The sequence below is a fragment of the Akebia trifoliata genome, chromosome 15 (assembly GCF_017979445.1).
Source record: "Akebia trifoliata isolate Shusen 1 chromosome 15, ASM1797944v1, whole genome shotgun sequence".
Lineage (NCBI taxonomy): Eukaryota > Viridiplantae > Streptophyta > Magnoliopsida > Ranunculales > Lardizabalaceae > Akebia > Akebia trifoliata.
Genome location: NC_141389.1, coordinates 10,563,400 through 10,574,558, shown reverse-complemented (window position 1 = coordinate 10,574,558; position 11,159 = coordinate 10,563,400).

Sequence of the window (11,159 nt, the reverse complement as noted above, 5' to 3'; positions counted from 1 at the left end):
CATAAAATAATGTTTCTGCATGTTGCAAACTTGATAAAGTAGGAGAGTTTTTGTAATAAAACTACAACAAATAGGTCTGCCCAATAAATCTCACTCAAAAAAAAAAATACATTTTGAAATTGTTAAAAATGGAGAGCCACGGAACTCTCGAAAATTTAAAACTTAAATTCAAAAGTGAAGATTAATCTTTTTTAGAAAGTTATTTTTCAAAGTTTTTATACTTTTTTCAAAGAAAGGTTCCCTTATAGTTGGAGTTGTCAGAACTCCAAGGGAGTTTTTCAATTAAAATTGCAACAGTTGGGAGCCCTCCTTGATTCAATATATATGGCATTTTGAATTTATTTCACATCCCTGCATTTTTATTAAAATTTGAAATACCTCTTTAAAAATGCCACGTGTAATTCAATAGAGAGGGTTCGTTCAAAATTTTGAAGTGGATTGCCGTTTCAAAAATTTTCATAATAAATCTATTGGAGTACATATTTTCGTGAGTCTAACATTTTGTGCAATTTGATATTTTTTTTTTCAAAGGAAATAAAGTATAAATGATTTTAAAAATATATTACGAAAAATTATTTAATGGACTGTACTTCTTTTTTTTATATCGGTAAAGACAATTATTTTAGAAAAAGATGGGCCAAAGGACACACTAGCGGAAATACAAGAACAAAGCAAGTCACCACAATCCCATCTTGCAATAAGTCATAAATAAAATAAAAAATAGAAGTCATGTTAGAGTGACTCTGTTATGTGCCTTTTGATACTTTTGCTTCAAATAAAGATGTTAGTGGCTGTTGGGATACGTGGGTTAGGTTGTTTAGCCTAATCCATTAGGATAGTTGTTATCTAGTTCGTTGCTATTTTGTAGGAAGTAGTTTGTTATCTAAAAACTCTCCTATTTCTTTGTGATTTTAACATTGTAAAGAGTTCTATAGATATGTAAGTCAAGAATGGAATAAATCAATCAGAAGTTTGTTCTCATTATAATTCTGGAGGAAGGTTTTTCCTTGAAGCAAACCAATTTTACTATAATTTTCTTACTCCCTTAACTCAACTTAATCACTAAATTCTTTCTTTTTTTCTTCCAACTTGGCCAAGATAGGCCGACGGAGCAAAAGAGGGAGAGGCAGGGGACGAGGTGAACCATCAGACCAAGTTGCACACAACAACTTGGTATCAGAGCCATTGATGGAGGATCAACGCATTAGTCGGCTTGAAGCTAAAGTTGGATCCTTGGCCTCTACACAAGAGAAGGTGTTCAAAGAAATGCATGAGCTGTTTCTAATCATGAACTCTCATTTTGACCAACTTATGGTGAGTCATGTCCATGACCAAGGCGAGAGCTCCACCACCAGAAACGAGGCTGGCCGAGTCAATGGTAACATGGGGGTGGGTCGGGTTGGATCGACTAATTCAGCTGTACTTAAGCTTGCTAAGCTAGATTTTCCTCGCTTCAATGGAAATGAAGACCCAACGAGTTGGATATGTCGGGTTGAGTAATTTTTTGAATTCCAACAAACACCTAAGGAGGAATGGGTGTCGTTGGCTACTTACCACTTGAAAGGTGAAGCCCAACTATGGTACCAATTGTTGAAGGAAGAAGAAGGCTTTATTACTTGGGAGGTGCTTAAGGAGGGTCTACATGCAAGGTTTGGACCCACCCAATATGAAGATTTCTTTGAGGATCTCACCAAGCTTAAATAGACTGGTTCAGTTCGGGAATATCAAAGTCAGTTCGAGAGGTTGCTTAGACGTTCGGGAAAGATGTCACCTTCACAACAAGTGGGCAACTTTGTTAGTGGCCTCAAGGAGAGCATTCGGGCTACTGTCCAAGCATCTCAGCCCGCAAATCTTTCAGTAACCATTGGGCTGGCCCGTCTTTATGAAGCTAAATATCATCTTCAACGCCGAACAGTTCATCCAGAGGCAAAGAAGGCACCTTTAGCTCCATCTTCGAACCTCCCACGATCTAATACACCTATCATTAAAAGACTCACACCTGCAGAGTTAAAAGATAGACATGATAGGGGATTGTGTTTTAATTGTGACGAGAAATTCGGACCAGGCCATAGATGCAAGAAACTCTTCCTTCTTGAAGGGTCTTGGCCCGATGATAACGAAGGTGAAGTTGATATAGGTAGCGTGGCAGTAGAGCGCAAGGAGAACCTTGTGAAGAAACTCCTGAAATTTCATTGCATGCCATCTCTGGGGCCCAAGCTCCCCAAACAATGCGAGTGAAGGGCACTATAGGGCGTCAACTTATTACCCTTTTGGTTGACTCAGGAAGCACTCACAATTTCTTAAGCGATAAAATAGCTAAAAAAGTGGGGCTGCAACCTATAGGTGAAGGACTATTTGAAGTAATCGTGGCTAGTGGTGAAAAGTTAACTAGTGCAAGCAAGTGCAAAGGTGTAACTATGAAACTCCAAGGTTTCCCCATAACTGTGGATCTCTACCTTTTACCCTTAGAAGGATGTGATGCTATCCTTGGTGCACAATGGTTGAGGACACTTGGTCCAATCATGTGGGACTTCTCAAAGTTGCAAATGAGGTTCCATGCTAAAGACAAAGAGGTTGGATTGCAAGGAATGTCTACACCTGATGATAAGTTAGTGAGAGATGTTAACATCAACCGTGAAGCCAAAAAGACAAGGCAAGCAGTCCTTTTGCAGTTGTACTCTCTCACCAAAGGGGGCCCACAACTTCAAACCTCCACTTCCCTCGGTCGTGCAGATTTAAAGCTCATCTTGACTTCTTACAATGACATCTTCGCTGAACAAAAAGGGCTGCCACCACCTAGGTCTCATGACCATAAAATTCCTTTGGTCCAAGGCAATGGGCCAATCTGTGTAAGATCATATCGTTACCCTCATTTTCAAAAGATCGAGATCAAACGGTTGGTTTCTAACATGCTCACATCGGGGATAATTCGACCAAGCAACAGCCCCTATTCATCACCAGTTTTACTTGTCAAGAAGCATGATGGATCGTGGAAATTATGCATTGATTATAGGGCCCTAAACAAAATCATCATCAAAGATAAATTTCCCATTCCAATAATTGACGAGTTACTCGATGAGTTGTATAGAGCTCATTTCTTCTCCAAATTAGACCTGCAATCTAGATATCATCAAATTCGCATACACCCATATGATGTTTCAAAGATGGCATTTCGAACCCACCAAGGGCATTATGAGTTCCTCGCGATGCCATTTGGCTTCACAAATGCTCCTTCAACCTTCCAATCACTCATGAATGAAGTCTTCAAAGAACATTTACGTAAGTTTATTTTAGTCTTCTTTGACGACATTCTAATCTATAGTAAAAGTTGGGAAGATCATTTGTAACATGTGAAAATCGTTTTATCTATTTTGAGAACTCACAAGTTATTTGTGAAGATGGAAAAATGTGAGTTTGGTCAGACTCAAATTAAGTATCTTGGCCATGTCATCTCCAAAGAAGGGGTAACTATGGATCCCGATAAAGTAGTAGCAATGGTAGAATGGCCTAAGCCCACTACTCTCAAAGCTCTTCATGGGTTTCTTGGATTGACGGGGTATTATCGAAAATTTATTCAAGGGTATGGGAAGATAGCAGGGCCACTAACTTCTATGTTGAAGAGGGATTCTTTTTCATGGAACTCCAATGCTGAGAAGGCTTTTGAGCTGCTGAAACAAGCAATGACACAATCCCCAATCTTAGCTCTCCCGGATTTTTCCAAACCTTTCATTGTGGAATGTGATGCGTCGGGTTTGAGAATTGGAGCTGTATTAATGCAAGACCAACGACCTATTGCATTTTTTAGTCAAGCCTTGCAAGGAAAGAATTTAGCTTTATCTATCTACAAAAAGGATATGTTAGCCTTGGTCTTGGCGATACAAAAATGGACACCTTATCTTTTAGGTCATCAATTTATTGTTCGAACCGATCAACGGAGCTTGAAGTATCTTCGGGAGCAACGAATAACCACGGTGGCACAACAACGCTGGCTTACTAAATTAATGGTGTATGACTTCATTATAGAGTACAAGCATGGGAATGAGAATAAGGTTGCCAATGCTTTATCTAGAAGAAATGAAAAGAGTGAGATTGCATCTATTTCACAACCTGTACCAAGATGGCTGGAGCCAATTAAAGAAGATACTCAAACACATTCTCAATTGCAATAACTAGCCAGGTTGTGTCAAGAAGGAGAAGCAGTTGGACCTTGGGAGTACCGTGAAGGAGTCATCTTCTTCAAAAATCGCATCTACTTGAGAGATGACTCCCCACTCATTGCAACAATTATCAAAGAGATCCATTCCAGTACACATGAGGGCTACCATAAAACATTGCATCGGGTTTGCTTTATTTTCTATTGGAAGGGAATGAGGCATCAGATCAAAGAATTTATTAAGCAATGTGATACTTGTCAGCGCCACATGATAGAGAATGTATCCCCAGCTGGGTTGCTACAGCCATTTACAATACCCACTCAAATTTGGTCTGACATATCCATGGACTTCATAGAGGGGCTGCCAACATCCAAGGGGAAGTCAGTCATCTATGTTGTAGTCGATAGGCTATCCAAGTATGCACACTTCATTCCCCTTTCTCACCCACATACGGCTGTTAGTGTAACACAAGTATTTTTTGATCAAATATTTCGATTGCATGGTATGCCACAATCAATTGAGTGTGATCGTGATACTACATTTACAAGTGTATTTTGGAAAGAGATATTCCAATTAAACGGGACTGATTTCAATTTTAGCTCATCATACTATCCCCAAACTGATGGACAAACGGAGGTAGTCAATTGTATGGTAGAAATGTATTTACGATGCTTCACAAGTTCTAAACCCAAAGAATGGGTGAGATGGATGGGCTGAGTTTTGCTATAATACAAGTTTACACTCTTCAACAAAGAAGACTCCATTCCAGATTGTTTATGGGCGGGCCCCACCCACCTTGCTATCATACATTCCAGGAACAACTAAATTAGAAACTGTGGATAAGGAGCTTAAAGAAAAGGACCAAGTTCTTAAGGAGTTACGTGAACAACTAAGGGAGTCGCAATCTCGCATGAAGAAGGTATTTGATCAGCATCATGTGGATAGAGAATTTGAGGTAGGTGATTGGGTCTACCTAAGACTCCAACCATATCGACAATCTTCTCTTTCTCTCCGAAAGAATCTCAAGTTATCTCCAAGGTTCTATGGACCATTCAAAATAACTCAAAAGATAGGCAGGGTTGCCTACAAGCTTGACCTACCAGCTGAGTCATGCATCCACCCGATTTTCCATGTATCTTTTCTCAAAAAGAAGATTGGAGTAAATACTATGGCTCAATCTTCTCTTCCAACTGTGCATATTGAAAATGACTCTCTTGTCCCATCTCCTCAAGCTATCTTGGATCATCGGAAGAGTAAGAACTGCCTTGAGGTTTTGGTCCATTGGCAAGGCCTGTCTCCTACAGATGCAACTTGGGAAGATTTAGAAGAAATTAAACTAAGGTTCCCAGCAGTAGCCCTTGAGGACAAGGGCGAATTTAGAGGGGGAGAAATGTTATGTGCCTTTTGATAGGTTGTGGGTTCCATGTATCTTTTGCTTCAAATAAAGATGTTAGTGGCTGCTGAGATATGTGGGTATAGGTTGTTTAGCCTAATCCATTAGGATAGTTGTTATCTAGTTTGTTGCTATTTTGTAGGAAGTAGTTTGTTATCTAAAAACTCTCTTATTTCTTTGTGATTTTAACGTTGTAAAGAATCCTATTTGTATGTAAGTCAAGAATGGAATAAATCAATCAGAAGTTTGTTCTCATTATAATTCTGGAGGAAGGGTTTTCCCTCGAAGCAAACCAATTTTACTCTAATTTTCTTACTCCCTTAACTCAGTTTAATTACTAAATTCTTTCTTTTTCTCTTCCAACTTGGCCAAGATAGGCCGACGGAGCAAAAGAGGGAGAGGCAGGGGACGAGGTGAACCATCAGAACAAGTTACACACAACAGACTTCACAATTCATTGCCTATCACAATGAGCAAACATGGAGGTGGGCACAGAAACATATATGTTTTTCATTTGTATCTCAATAAAAAGCATATATAGTTCTTTACACACATCCATGTTAATACTGAGTTATGAGCTCTACTCTTCTATGGATTTCTCACCTCGACGAGTGACCATGGCCATAAGCAACGAGTGACCAACTCTGGCTAGCCATCTTCTCCGACGACTCTAGTTAAGTCCCACACACACTCTCTCTCTCTCTCTCTCGCTCTCATCTCAGCTTTAAGCCAAAAACCCTTGTTTTTCTCTCATATATCCATCATCTTCATCTATATCCCTTAAACCCTTGAGGATTTTTCCCCAAATCCCTACCCAAGACACAAATCCTTGATTTTACTCCCCAATTCCCCCATAAAGATAGGAAAACTCTTGACTTGCTCTCCTAAACCCTTTATTTTGCTTTCTAAGAGCCTTTTTCAACTTAATCTGACATTTTCAACCTCAATCTAAAATCATAGTGTCTTATCTCCAACTATATCTAGCTAGTGTCAAAGGCTCAAGGGATTTTGGGACCACTTCTAAGCCTTTCCTGGTCCCTACCCAGATTTCACATCTACCTAACCTATTGTAATTATTGCAAAGGTAAACATGAAAGGTCCTACACCTATAGGACCCATGGAGGCACACAATATCTCTCACATGGGTAACTCTAAGTCTAACAACAAGAGAGGAGACAAAATAGGCTCTAATGGCAACCCCATTAACAATAGTTATTTGAGCAAAAAGGTTCCAAATCCCAAAAAGGGGACTAATGCTATTAGGAAAACCACTAGAAGGGACACTCACAGGCCTTGGGCCAAGCTGTTCAGCTCTAGTGCTTCAGCTAAAAGCTTAAACCAAATGCAATTCTTTGAGCCTACTAAGGAGGGTAAGAAGGTGATTGTTGATTGTCCTGAAGATGTCCTGGAAAAAGGCATTTTCAAGTGGGAAAACTGCCTTGTGGAGCATTTCTTCAATGCCAAGCTCCCATACCACCTAGTGAAGTATGTTGTTAACTCAATTTGGAAAGTGAAAGGGGCCCTGGAGATTTTCTCAGATGACAACAAACTATATTTTTTCAAGTTTGGGGAAGAAGAAGATCTACTGGGAGTAATTGAGGGAGGTCTTTCGTTTGTGGGAGGGAAACTAATGGTAGTTAAATAATGGGATCCTCTAGTGGAATCAGAGAAAAGGGAAGCTATTGTTGTCCTAATTTGGATTAAGCTTTTTAATCTTCCCAAGCACTTCTAAACCCCCAGAGGCTTAGGATATGTTGCGAGTAGAGTGGGCAAACCCCTTTATATGGATAATGAAACGGACAAAGGCAATAGATTGTCCTTTGCCAGGGTGTGTGTGGAGGTCAAGACTGACTCTAAGCTGTCCAAAATTTTCAAAGTTAGGATCCACAAGGATGTGAAAATAGATGTGAGGGTGGAATATGATTAGCACCCCTCCAGGTGTAGCACATACGCAATGTTTAGACACTTGGATAACAAATGCCCTCTCCTAAGGTCAACCAAGAGGGCTGATGGTGAGGGGGTTGCTGCTACTGTGGATCATCCTTTTGGGCAAGGCTGTTGTTTAGGCCTCTGGTTTAGTTAAGAAAAAGATTGTTACATAGACGATTGTTAGGAACTAGAAGAAGCACTCTACGCCTAACCTATGCATCTTTATCTCAGAGGCTAATACCCACACTGCACAGTCAGCCCCAACAGGTGGTTTAGAACGTAATGAGGAGGAAAATGAAGATGAAGCTATGGCGTAGATGATTGGTGTAGAGGAGGGGAAATACTCCATTCCACCAACCCATAGTTTTGATGTTTTAGAAGCCAAAAAATCCCCTAATTCTACTCTTTCCAAAGCCTCCCCTGTAGGGGCTCAACAGGAGGTAGAGAAAGCTCAGGCCCTCTCAAGAAAAGGAATAAGAAGATCAAGAATAGCCCCAATGCCAACAGATTTTAGGCTTTAGGTGATGCCAATTCTGGAGGCGAGATAAATATTACCCCACATCCTAAATTGTCTAAAATTTATAAGGCCAAGGGGAAATCCAACCACTCAACTTCAAAGATCTCCACCAACAAATCATCCCCTAGCCATAAGGTAGATACCATCTTTGTTGGACAAGAGAAGACTATAGGTGATGCTAACAACAACCCTCTTGTTGGTGATAGTTCAGGGAGTGCTTGTGGGGGAAGGGGGGATACCTTACCCGGTTCCCAATGATCCTAGCATCTTGGAATGTAAGGGGTCTCAATGACCCTGCAAAACATAATGAAGTTAGGAAACCTCATTAGGGATAACAAGTTGGCCATCATTGGCTTTATTGAAACCAAAGTCAGCAACCAGTTGAGAGGATTATGAGGAGAATCCGCCCCTCTTAGTGTAGGATCGACAACTATGATAAAGCGTTGAATGGTAGGATTTGGATTTTTTGGCACCCAGCCGTTGTCAATATTCTTCTAGTGAGCAAGTCTGATTAAAGGATCTATGTCCTTGTCAACTCTTTGGGCATCAAGGACTTTTTCTTGTCTGTTATCTATGGAGATAATAAAAGGATTGAGAGGAGAAGGCTTTGGGAGGGAATCTATGCTACTTCTCAAGTTATGCGAATGCCATGATTTTTGATGGGTGACTTCAATTGTGTTCTAAACTAATTGGAGAAGGTGGGAGGAAGGTTGATTAACTTGGTAACTTCGGCTGAGTTTGTTGAATGCCTCAATAATAGTTGCATCATGGACATCAAATCCTTTGGAGCTAAGTTTACTTGGAACAAAAAGCAAGAATCTGGGAGGATTTTGTCTAAGCTTGATATAATTTTGGTTAATGTAGATTAGGTGGATCAACTCAATAAGTCTGATCGTACGTTTCTCCCTAGTGGTCTTTCTGACCACGACCCTTGCCTTGTGAATAATTCCAAGCTTATGACTAGGGAAAAAGAAACCTTTTAGGTTCTTCAATTGTTGGACTGAAGACAAAGATTTGCTCAAAGTAGTCAAGGAAACTTGGGATATGAGAGTCCCGGGGAATCATTTTTATAGGTTCACTATCAAACTTAAAATAGTCAAAGATCATTTGAAAGCTTGGAGCAAGGTTAAAAGTGAAGGTAGACACAAGGATCAGAGAGAAGCCCAGAGTAGGTTATCCGTAGTTCAAGTTACTTCGCAAGCCAACCCTCTTATGGCCATTCTTATCCAAGAAGAGAAAGGCTTTCGAAAGCCTATGCACATGCTCTTAGGGTCCATGAATTTGAGTTGCAACAGAAAGCTAGAGTTAACTAGTTAAAGCTTGGTGACCATAATAGCGCCTTCTTCCATCAGTCTATTAAAGCCATGAGAGCCAGGAATAAAATCTCTACTATTATTGGTAGGGATGGAAATCTTATCACTGAGGAAGATGAGCTTGAAGTGGAAGTTGTCAACCACTTTAAGTCATTCATGGGAGTTACCAATTCGATTAGCAGCCATGCTCTTAGGGAGAACCTAGCTTTCCAAAATCATCCCCATCAAGTTAATCGAGACTTTTTGGCAGTCGAGGTTCAAGACACAAAGATTCATAGGGCCCTCTTCAGCATGGATGGCTTCAAGGCTTCTAGCTTTGATAGATTTAATGCTTGCTTTTACCAAAAAGATTGGGACATCATTAAACTCGACCTGCTTAAGGCGATCAAGAGTTTCTTCAGGAATTGAAAAATGCTTAAAGAGACTAATGCGACTTCCATATCATTAATTCCTAAAATTGATTTACCTAGAGTGTTTTTCGATTATAGACCTATTTCTTGTTGTAATGTCTTATATAAAATTATTTCTAAAGTGCTAACTAATAGGATCAATCAAGTGACTCACAAGCTTGTAGGTCTGAACCAGTCTGCTTTCATCATAGGCCAGAACATCTTCTAGTTTACGAGCTTATCCGTAACTACCACAGGCAAAAAACTAAGTCTAGAGGAGCAGTCAAAGTAGATCTAAAGAAAGCTTATGATACTATTGACTAGGAAGCCGTGAGAGCCACCCTTAAAGCCTTCCACTTCTATGTTCTTTTTATTGACTGGGTGATGAAATGTATCTCGATTGTTTCCTATACTATATCTTTCAATGGCTCTTTCACAGGGTAGTTTGAAGGTAAAAGAGGCATGAGGTGAGGGGACCCCCTATCTCCTTACCTATTTGTGCTAGTTATGGAAGTTTTAAACCCCCAATTCCAAATGAGGGTAAAAAATAAGTAGATCGAATACCATCCTAGATGCAAAAAGCTTGAGATCACCCACATCTGTTTTGTTGATGATCTCATCCTCTTATTTAAGGGCAACATGAAGAGTACCAAGGCTATCCATTCCACTCTTATTGAATTCAGTGGCATCACTAGTCTTAAGGTCAATATCGACAAGAGTGCCTTGCTCTTAGTAGGGGACCACAAAGTTTGGCAACTGACATAGTAAGAGTTCTTAAGGTCATGAAAGGGTCCCTCCTAGTTAGATACCTGGGGCTCCATTTGCTCTCTTCTATACCAACCCTTAGAGATTGCCAACATTTGATTAAGAAGATGTGTGTGAGAGTTAAGTCTTGGAAAGGTAGATTCCTCTCTTATGCAGGTAGGTTGGAGCTTGTGAAATCTATCATTCTCAGCATCAAAGTCTTTTGGTGCAATTGCTTCATCCTCCCTGCCAAGGTCTTCAAAGAAATGGAAAAAATCTGAGCTAAGTTCCTTTGGTCTGGGCCTAATAGTCAGAGAGGTAGTAGGGTTGTGGGTTGGAGTGATGTTTGCAAACCTCTAACCAAAGGTGGGCTTGGTATTGTTAGTATTGCTACTTGGAACAAGGCAGCCATTTCTCGATATGTTTGGATGATTAGTTCGAACCAGGATTCCCTTTGGCTTAGATGGACCAACCACCATCTTCTTTAAGGTAGGAACTTCTGGACTTTGAAAATTCCCAAGGAGGCCTCTTGGAGCTGGAGGAAGATTCTCAAGGCTAAGGAGCTTGCCTTAAATAATATCTCACATCTTATAGGTAATGGCAGATCTACTCAGCTTTGGGACGACCCTTGGCACCCCTTTGGCATTTTGAATTCATATTTCAGAGAGGAGCTTGCATTTGACTCTAGAATCGGGCCAAGGGCTAAAGTCTCGTCTATTA